Raw genomic sequence first — 8,879 nt, forward strand, 5'->3', positions numbered from 1 at the left:
ATTTGTAACAAAAGATTAACTGACTAATTGAATTTTCAAAAATTTAGGCAGAAGCAAAATGAATTGGCCTCCATTCTAGTTTGTTTAAGTAAATGCCAACAAAAAATTACATGCACAAAATACATTATTTAAAAAAACACTCTGAAGAAAACATGCTTAGCTGTATGATACCTATTTAGACAATTTATATTTAAGGCCTGTAAGAACCTACAATATTCAATCTACATGAAATAGAATGAATAAGGGGCAAAAAAATGGGTATTTGCCTGGAAATTTGGACTGGAGTTTATTAATCTTTATTCAGTATTGGTTGTTACTGTTCTTATTTGCTGTTGATAATGATAGGTCATTAAATGAAGGTCAGTTCCCTGTGGAAGAGTTTGTTGGCTTCTTTAGGGTCTTAAAACTTGTAAAGCATGAAATCAATGACAAATTTTGAGGAGGTATTAGCATTTTAAAATGTAGAGCTTACGGTGATTTGGAACATTGTAGAAGATCAACTGTTTTGTGAATGGCTAACAAAATATGATATATTGCTGAAAATCTCCTTAAATACTCAGCCATTGAAGGAAATTCATCCTAAGTGGGACTTCAGTAGTAGAACTTCTACTCTGATGAATTTTTCATGCTTGATAGATAGTGATATACAACAAATAACATTCATAACCTTACTATTTACAGGTAATTATCCCTATAAATGAGTTGTGATGGTTTGAAAACATCTGTTTCCTTTTGGAATCAGTGTACATCTGCCCTTAAACACAGTGAAAATTTGGTGTGATAACTCTGCGGACTGAATTGCTGTTTTTTTCTGCAGTGCTATATTCTCTGCAAATAGATAACAGCTTAAAACGATTACTGCATTTTTATGTATCACTGCGTATATTATTAGAATGTGTTTCCTTAATCTCTCTGTTTTATCTGATACTTTAGGCCTTAAGCCAATCATAGGGTTGATATGTAGAAGACTTTTAAAAGAATTGTTTTATAATTTTGCTTATGAAATCCTTCAATGGAGACATCCTTTTAATGGGCTTTGCCGTAACTACTTCCTCCTCGGAGTCTCACACCCGCATTTTATATATCCACCCACACATTCATCAAGACCTCTTGAACTTTCACTAACACACACACAGCCTACTGAACACAACAAAACTCTCAGCTGAGAGCTAATTTGCTGTCTGCTGAATATTCAGCTAGTACCCTGAAACTACTGGTAATCAAATACCTGAAACATCTTGTGCAGAGCGAGAATTTCCATTTTTCAGAAGGTATATTTTTCTCCCATTCCCAGCAGGGTTTTTCACCGTCACTTTATCTGAAGTCCTTTAAAGCTGTTAGTCAGTTCAGCATTTCACTAGGATTCTCTCAGGTAGAGGAACCTCTTAATGTGATGGCTATGCTAGTAAAGAGAAAATACTACTCTCTAAGGAGTTTTCTATGTGAGAGAGGTTATCTGACACACGTTTCCTTATCCATACAGTTGGCAGCAGGATCCTTTATTTCCTTCCAACAGAGACGAAACTGGCAGCCGGATGAATTTTAAACGTGGGGCAGTAGGGAATCCAAACACCTCTCCGAGGCTGTAACTACCCTCCCGAAGGGACTCAGCTGTACCAGGAGATCGTAGTCACAGGTTCCCATGCTGGGAAATGCCACAAGAGCAAGACTGGGATGATCATCAATCTGCACGACTGAAACTGTGTGTCATGAAGGTGCCAGCTCTAATATCAGACTACAGACTGATACGAGCTCAGTAGAGCTAGGGTGTCCAATACAAGTTGTATGGCCAGATTGTCTGTGATTTTCCAGCTCTTTCATGTCTCCCATGTTCTTCAAAGTGGCTGAAAAGCAGTTAGAGGGTTTCCTGAGATTTCTTTCAGAGTGTGAATGTTCTGAAGCATCACACCACGAGGTGGTAAAGAACTCTTCAAGGCAGATAGAAAGTACAGCTAGTCCCGCTATGTCCAATATACCGATACCTACGGGACCTAGGCTGCTCTAACCTACGTGAGGGTCAAGGACGATGGAAGTCCTGCAGAAGCAACAGCAAAATGAGAATTGCAAAAGCATGAGAGCATGTCTAGAGTGCCCGTTCCTCCGCTCCCTCATGCAAAAATCCAGCAGAGTTTGGCATTTATGTCCATTATATATAGTATATTTCCATTACATCGTAGCGTATATTTTTTTCCACCATCTTTGCAGTGCAACCACCTTTGAATTGGAGTGATGCAATACTCAGTACCACTACTAAAATAAAGTTAGGGAATGATGGTAACAATATAACTTTCAGCCCGAGAAATGCAGAAAACCTAAGTAAGCAGACAACAAAGAAAGTGTACACAGTCTCTACTAAATTTCAGTCCTTTGTGATGAAAAAAACCTTAGGAAGGTCTTGCTTTCAAAGCCTTTGCTGGGTCTCTTTCACTCTTTGTCAATGTTAGCTCTGGGTCAGTGATACGTTTTCACTGCCATCATCTGCTGAGGTTACGTGCCTGCTTCCCCAAGACAAACTGCAGCCATGCGAAGTCAGCAAAAACCTCAGACAGAATCAAGAGTCTTTTCCCCAAGATTAAGGACAATATTGTTGCGAATGTCACCATGTTAACTTCTCTGAACCTTCCTGAGCGTTCAGTGATTTTTCGGCATGGATAATGGAAGTAGAATGCTCTATATACACAGTGCAAGAAAGATAGTGCTTTTAACTTAAACATAGTACTCTGTATTTTACACTGAAGTCAAATTTATTAGCTAGTTTTACCTCTATCTAAATGTATGTAAAACCATTTACATTATTTTCCATAATATATGGGAACAATTTAATTGACTCTATTGGTTAATATATACACATATAAAACCGACACTGCTTGCACTGTGAGTGGGGACTGCTGAAGTGAGTTCTACATAAACTCTTTTTCAGACAGGGCTCGTTAGATCGTCTTTGGCAATACTGTCTAGAACTACATATACATTGATCTTTTTGCTAAGACTTGTGCTGACAGATCCAATAAGAACAATGGAGAAAGAAAAAGAGTTGTTATAGCTAGCAAGACTCAATGGAGTTACTCTTGTTTTTGCTGGCTAAAGATCTTGCCACCTAATTAATGCAAAGACAACCAAAAATTTTGTTATGGAAAAAGCTAAAGGAAAGATCAGGCCCTGATCTCTGATAAATCTTCTTTGCAGCTTACACCATCTGTGGATACATCAGGTCTGATGGGCACATCTCAGGGTGGCCCAGGAGCAGTGCAAACCACAGTGGTTTCCAGAGCAAGGTAAGGAAGCCCTAACAGAATTTGCTTCTTTCAAGCTCTCAAATCAGCACGGTGTAACGGGAGCTCTGCTCAACACCACTGCTCTTTTTCCCTCTGGTGCTCCTGACAGTCTCTTTAAAGCGCAGTTCCCCACAGCCACAGAAGGGAGGATCAGTTTGGAGCAGCTCAGGATCTGGCTTTAGGGCCCATCTTTAATTTACATCGGCAACTGTAAAGCTGCCTATCGACGCCGCCGATTTACAGCTCTATTTGTAAGAGCAGCAGTCACACAGGAACAGGTCTTGGCCCCTTTTCTCAGAAGGGTACACTCATCTCTAAGCTGTCTGTAAGCTCTGGATTTATGCAGAAGCAATACTCCTAAAGGCTACCTAAAGGACATGTGGTCTCTTTGACTTGCTATACCCTTCCAGCCAACGTTACCTAAAATGGAGTTTTTCCTCACTTTCTATTCTCTTTATTGAACCAAATTTCTGTTTATAGTCACATTTGCTTTCTATCCCATGCTGGCTGTCACTTGTGTTGAATATGGGTTTTGCACACATGCCAAATAGTTTGTTACTTGGCGAGAGTTCAGTGGCAAAAGAATTTGCTTCTACGCATAGTAATAGGCATGTTTGGCTAATAGGCTCTTTGTCTGAAAGCCTTTTGCATATTCAGAGCTGCTCATTTGTCACGCTAGCCTGACCTAGGCAACAAATATTAAAAAAGAGTCGTAAATATGCCCTGTTCTTACCAGAATGCCAGCTGAAGCAAGCATTAGCTGTTTCGTGATAAACTAGTCATCTGCTGCTCTTTAACTTCACAAGCATTGTCCAACCACACTTATTTCTAGAACAGTTCTCCTGTCCATCACTGATTTTTTTTGCTTTTGGAATTGCCTTACTCTGTTGTCTGTGTTCTCTTAGAGCACATTTAATATTGAAATGGACAACTCTGATGATGTAGTAGTTTGGGGATGGCAAATTTGATAACCTGCTATATGTGAAGCTGACAGCTTAGGATCTGTTCTGGTTTCACAATTAAAAGAAGGAATTTTTCCCTATTTGCTGGGTGTGTACCAGGGCCTCCTGCACTGAACTTCTGCGCTCACTTGAATGCCATGCTCCGTGCATCAACGGGCAGATAATACCTGCATTACCTGGCACATCTTCCTAATTTGTGCAACGAAGTTGTGACAAAGGGAGTAGTAAGTTCAACTGGTAACTTGAAAAGCCAGGCATTTCCTTGGGCATGGGGAGATGGCAAGTGTCTTTAGTATTGGGACTGCCTGGTTGTTGGTATGAAAATGGCTTCATATATTTTTTGTAACTGGCTTTTTTCATGTCTAAAGTATAGATTTGCTTTTTGTCCTGTAACTGCTTTCTTACTGTCAGTATTTAATAAATTGTCTAAAGGTTGAGAGTCACTTTTTTTTTTTTAAAATAGTTAGACGTACTGCTTTGTTCTGCCTAGAACAAAGTTTGGATGTATAGCAAGCCAATTTACTGGCAGAGCAGAAATCAATGGCATACATACACAGGACTTTTCCTATTTTAATTAGACTATACAGACTACTTTATAAACAGAAATAGTCAAAATGCCGTGTTGCAGAAACACACAAAAACCTAATTTAAAGGGATTAGGTCAGAGATCAAACTTTTCCATTGTTTGCCGTGAATCCCCTAAAAATAGAAATCCCAAAGCTAACGGTACAGCACAGCTGACTCTCACAGAGAAACAAGATCTGCAAAAATGTGTGTTACAGCACCATCTAGTGCCTCTTATCCCAGCAATATAGCAAATTAATTTAATTTTCCACTTAATTCAAATATGTAGGTGGAGAAGAGGGAGTGCATTGGCTGCTTATACATTCGGACAACTTATTTTCTCTCAACTAGTGCTGAGATAGGAGGGAGCTGAGGGATGTAAATGAGCTTTGGCATTTTACATGGCGAAGATTTTGTCAGTATAGCTGCTGTTAGTTCTTCTTCTTTTATCCTCTTACCAGTTACCTAGTTTTTCCTCCTGAGGATAGCAGGGAAGTGGACACAGGAGTGCATATGCTGAGGAAATGGGAGGAAAAGTACTGCAATTAAATAGCAAACTGACCAAATGGTATATTTTGGGTGGGTAGAGACATTTTTTTGGTAGAGCGTATATTCTGTTTCGTATGTATGAATGACTGACAAGCAGGAGATTGGTGTTTGTTTGCAAACACCTTTTGTTGAGAACTGTACCCATAATGAAGGTACTTGTCTCAGGTAACCAGCACCCAAGCCTTTGCTTTCTTCACCCCGAGTATGACCCTCAGCAATGCTAAATGAATCTCTAACTATTGCTGTGTTTTAATATCCTTTACGTTGCTGTCCTTTTCTATTTTTTTTTCTTCTTCTGCAACGGTGATTAACATCCTCTGTCTTCAAACTACTAAGAGGTTAACCAACAGCAACTTTGCAATTAGCCACTATTCCCAACCAGCAATTGCAAGATACAAAAGAGACAACATGAATTTGGGCATTAAACCCTACAAGGTCCGGTGGCATGGTATTTAAATTTTGTTTCTAAATCAACGTTCTTACAAATAGCGCTCCTAAAATAAAATGAAAATTCATCACAGCTGGCTGTGTATATCTTTGATAAACAGCTGCTAAAAAGAAAAAAGCGCCTCATCGTATTGAAGTGCTCCGACTTCATCTAAATTACAGTAATTTGGGCTTCTCACAGACACATTGGCACTGACCAGATTAACTAACATACTTTGGGATATATGTATACTTGCCCTCACCAAATTTAATAAAGTAACTTGGAATTTTCATAGTTGCTTTTCAGTCCACAACCTGCTGCTTTCTGGTTTTAACCCGACCTGGGGTTAACATTGCTGGAAGAATAGCAAATGGCTTCCAGTCATTCCAGTCTGAGTTTGGGAACACGCCACATGCTGGGATGGATTAAAGTGGAAGATTAATGACTCACACTCTTCAAGCTAAAGACTGCCTTTTGTGATAATAAATATAAATATTTATATGTTAAATGTATTTTCTAGCAGGCTTAGGTTAAAAACCTTAAAATTAATTGTACCTTAGCGTATTTAATAAACATCCTGACAGTAACATGTAACCTAATGGAAGTCACATATCTCAAGAAAAATCTTTACAGTGTCTTCACTATGCCCCTGTAGGGAAGCCTGGTGGATAGTAATGCCTGTAATTTATAGTCAGAGACTAAATTAGAGTTAATGCCCAATTTGGGGTTTTGGATTTAGATTTAAGGCACAAGCTAGAGTTATACATGCTGCACACAAATACAGCTCTTAGCAATGTTAAGGTCATAAAGAGATGCAATATCATCCAAAAGAAGAACTAGGGAACTCTTGGGGTTTGGTCCCAGAGTTTCCAGTACTCATAATTTTATTATGATTATTATTCTATTTAGTGTTTCCTAAAAGAAACCCCAGCTGCTTCAGTCATGTGAATTATTTGAGAATCTCAGTAGCCATTAAAAAATAAGTTCTATCCCTCAAGACTGCAGAAACAAGCTTAAAAGTGTGATGCAAATGTATACCCAGCAATTAAGTAAAGAAACAACAGAAATCAAAATAGACTAGCATATCAAAAATATTTAGCATAACAGTTTTTAATGAAACCCCAGGGTTTAGAGAAGTGGCTCATATTTTTTTAATACTTCAATTTGCCAGACTGCAATCCAGCCTGACAACAAAAACATTTGATTTTTTTATTATCATATATGTAACAGACACAGTACCCTGGAATTATGTATATTATACTGAGATAATGCAGAAAAAGTTATGGAATTGTAACTTAATAATTTAAGCGATTAATAAATGCTTAATGTATCATCACAGGCATGTTTGTGATACAGTCCTTGTTTGGCAAATGTGATACTGATTGTTGTTCTAAAGACATACTCAGTTCAGTATAGATAGTATTTTGAAATTTCCCACCCATGATGGTAAGGAAATTGGACTGCTATTTATCTTTAAAATGTGTTTCTCTAAAACACTTTAATTCTGACCAAAAAAAATAATTAGTATTTTGCTTGCTGGCTAATCATTGGTTTACTCTGTCACTGGTCCAGGGAGAATATTATTGCTGAACTGAAGTTGGACATATTAAAGAGAACACCAGAAAGTACAAAATTTTGCCCTGCGAAAAAGGCCTTCTTTGGGAGAAAACAAACAGGGCTTCAATACTGAGGAACTGTGAAATGCTTGGGAGCACTGTATGGGATTCAGTGATTTGTAACAGTCTCCAAAGAATGCCAAGAGCAATAAAAAGTAAGCATTTTAATACAAAGGGAGAAAACCCAGAGCCATGATCTGACAGGTTGGTTTGTTTTTTTTTGTAAAGGGGAAGGTAATGACAATAGATGGTGAGATAGAGCATTTGTAAGAGTTGGGCAGCGCAGAGGCAGTCCCACTGACCCGAATTTTTGGGACATATCAAGCGTGTTTGCAGCCTGTGAAGCGTTTCTGGTGATCACACCAACCTCACATCAGGACGACACTTTGCCATTTTAGCCGACAAGCCTCAACCATTTTGTTTTAGCAGCGCTACAAACCACCGTCGATCTTTTTGTGTGTGTGTGTGTGTGTGTGACTAAAAAACGCTTTTTACTAAAATCTCAGTTCTCAAAGAGAAGAAACCACTACTTGTGCACGTGTGGCGCACTTATCCACGTATGGCGCACCTGAGGTTTGGCACTACGGAAGACGTTAAGCCATGGACGCACCTCAGATATACTCTGCCAACCACCCAGACGCTTTTCTGAGGCACCAGTCTGGCACCAGTACCGCTTTTGAGAAGGTTATTATGGGGAGCCCGTGCTGAGCGTTCACACAGCGGTGTTCCCGAGCGGAGGGGAGGTGACGGACAGGCTGGATCTTCAGGAGAAGGCCAGGGAGGCCCGGCCGTGCCAGCTGTGCGCGGGTACCGAGGCCTGTCCCCAAAAATAACGCCGCTCGCTTCAACCTTCCCGCGCCCCGGCTCCTCTCCCGCTCGCGTTTCTGCCTCAGCAGGATCTGGTCTCCCTCAGGGATCCCTGCTGGGATTGCACGTATCTAATCGTTGCCTTTACGGTTTCTGCTTCAAGCCGTTTACCCAAAGGGTGACCCGCCATGGATTTCAGTCACATCCGTCCCCTTTCCCAGAACTCGGGGACGGGGCTCGGTCACAAAAGCCCTTTCCCGAGCAGCAAAGTGGGTGCCACCTCGGCGAAGCTGTGGCGAGGTCAGCCATGGCGGAGCCCTCCCAGGAGAGGCGGCACCCGAGGGACAGCCACGGCCTCGTCCCCGCTGTGTGTGTCCCCCCTCCTTCTCCGAGCCCCGCCGGGAAGACCTGTCCCTCCCCGGGGGACACGGCACCGCCGCCCGCAGCGGCCGCCCTCCCCTCAGCTCGGCGCTGAGGGACAGCCCCGCTCCCGCCGGCGCTCCGCCGAAGTATAAAATAAACGCCTGGGGAGCCGGGGCGGGTCGGTACGAAGTCCCCCAGAGCCGGCGGGCCGTAGCCGCCGGCGGGCCCCCTGAGGCTCCCCGAGAGGCGCCGCTAGAGGCCGCGGCGGCTCCTCCTCCTCCTCCTCCTCCTCCTCGTCGTCGTCGTCGTCGTCGTC

The sequence above is a fragment of the Haliaeetus leucocephalus genome, unplaced genomic scaffold (genome assembly GCF_000737465.1).
Source record: "Haliaeetus leucocephalus isolate CR32 unplaced genomic scaffold, Haliaeetus_leucocephalus-4.0 Scaffold2, whole genome shotgun sequence".
Lineage (NCBI taxonomy): Eukaryota > Metazoa > Chordata > Aves > Accipitriformes > Accipitridae > Haliaeetus > Haliaeetus leucocephalus.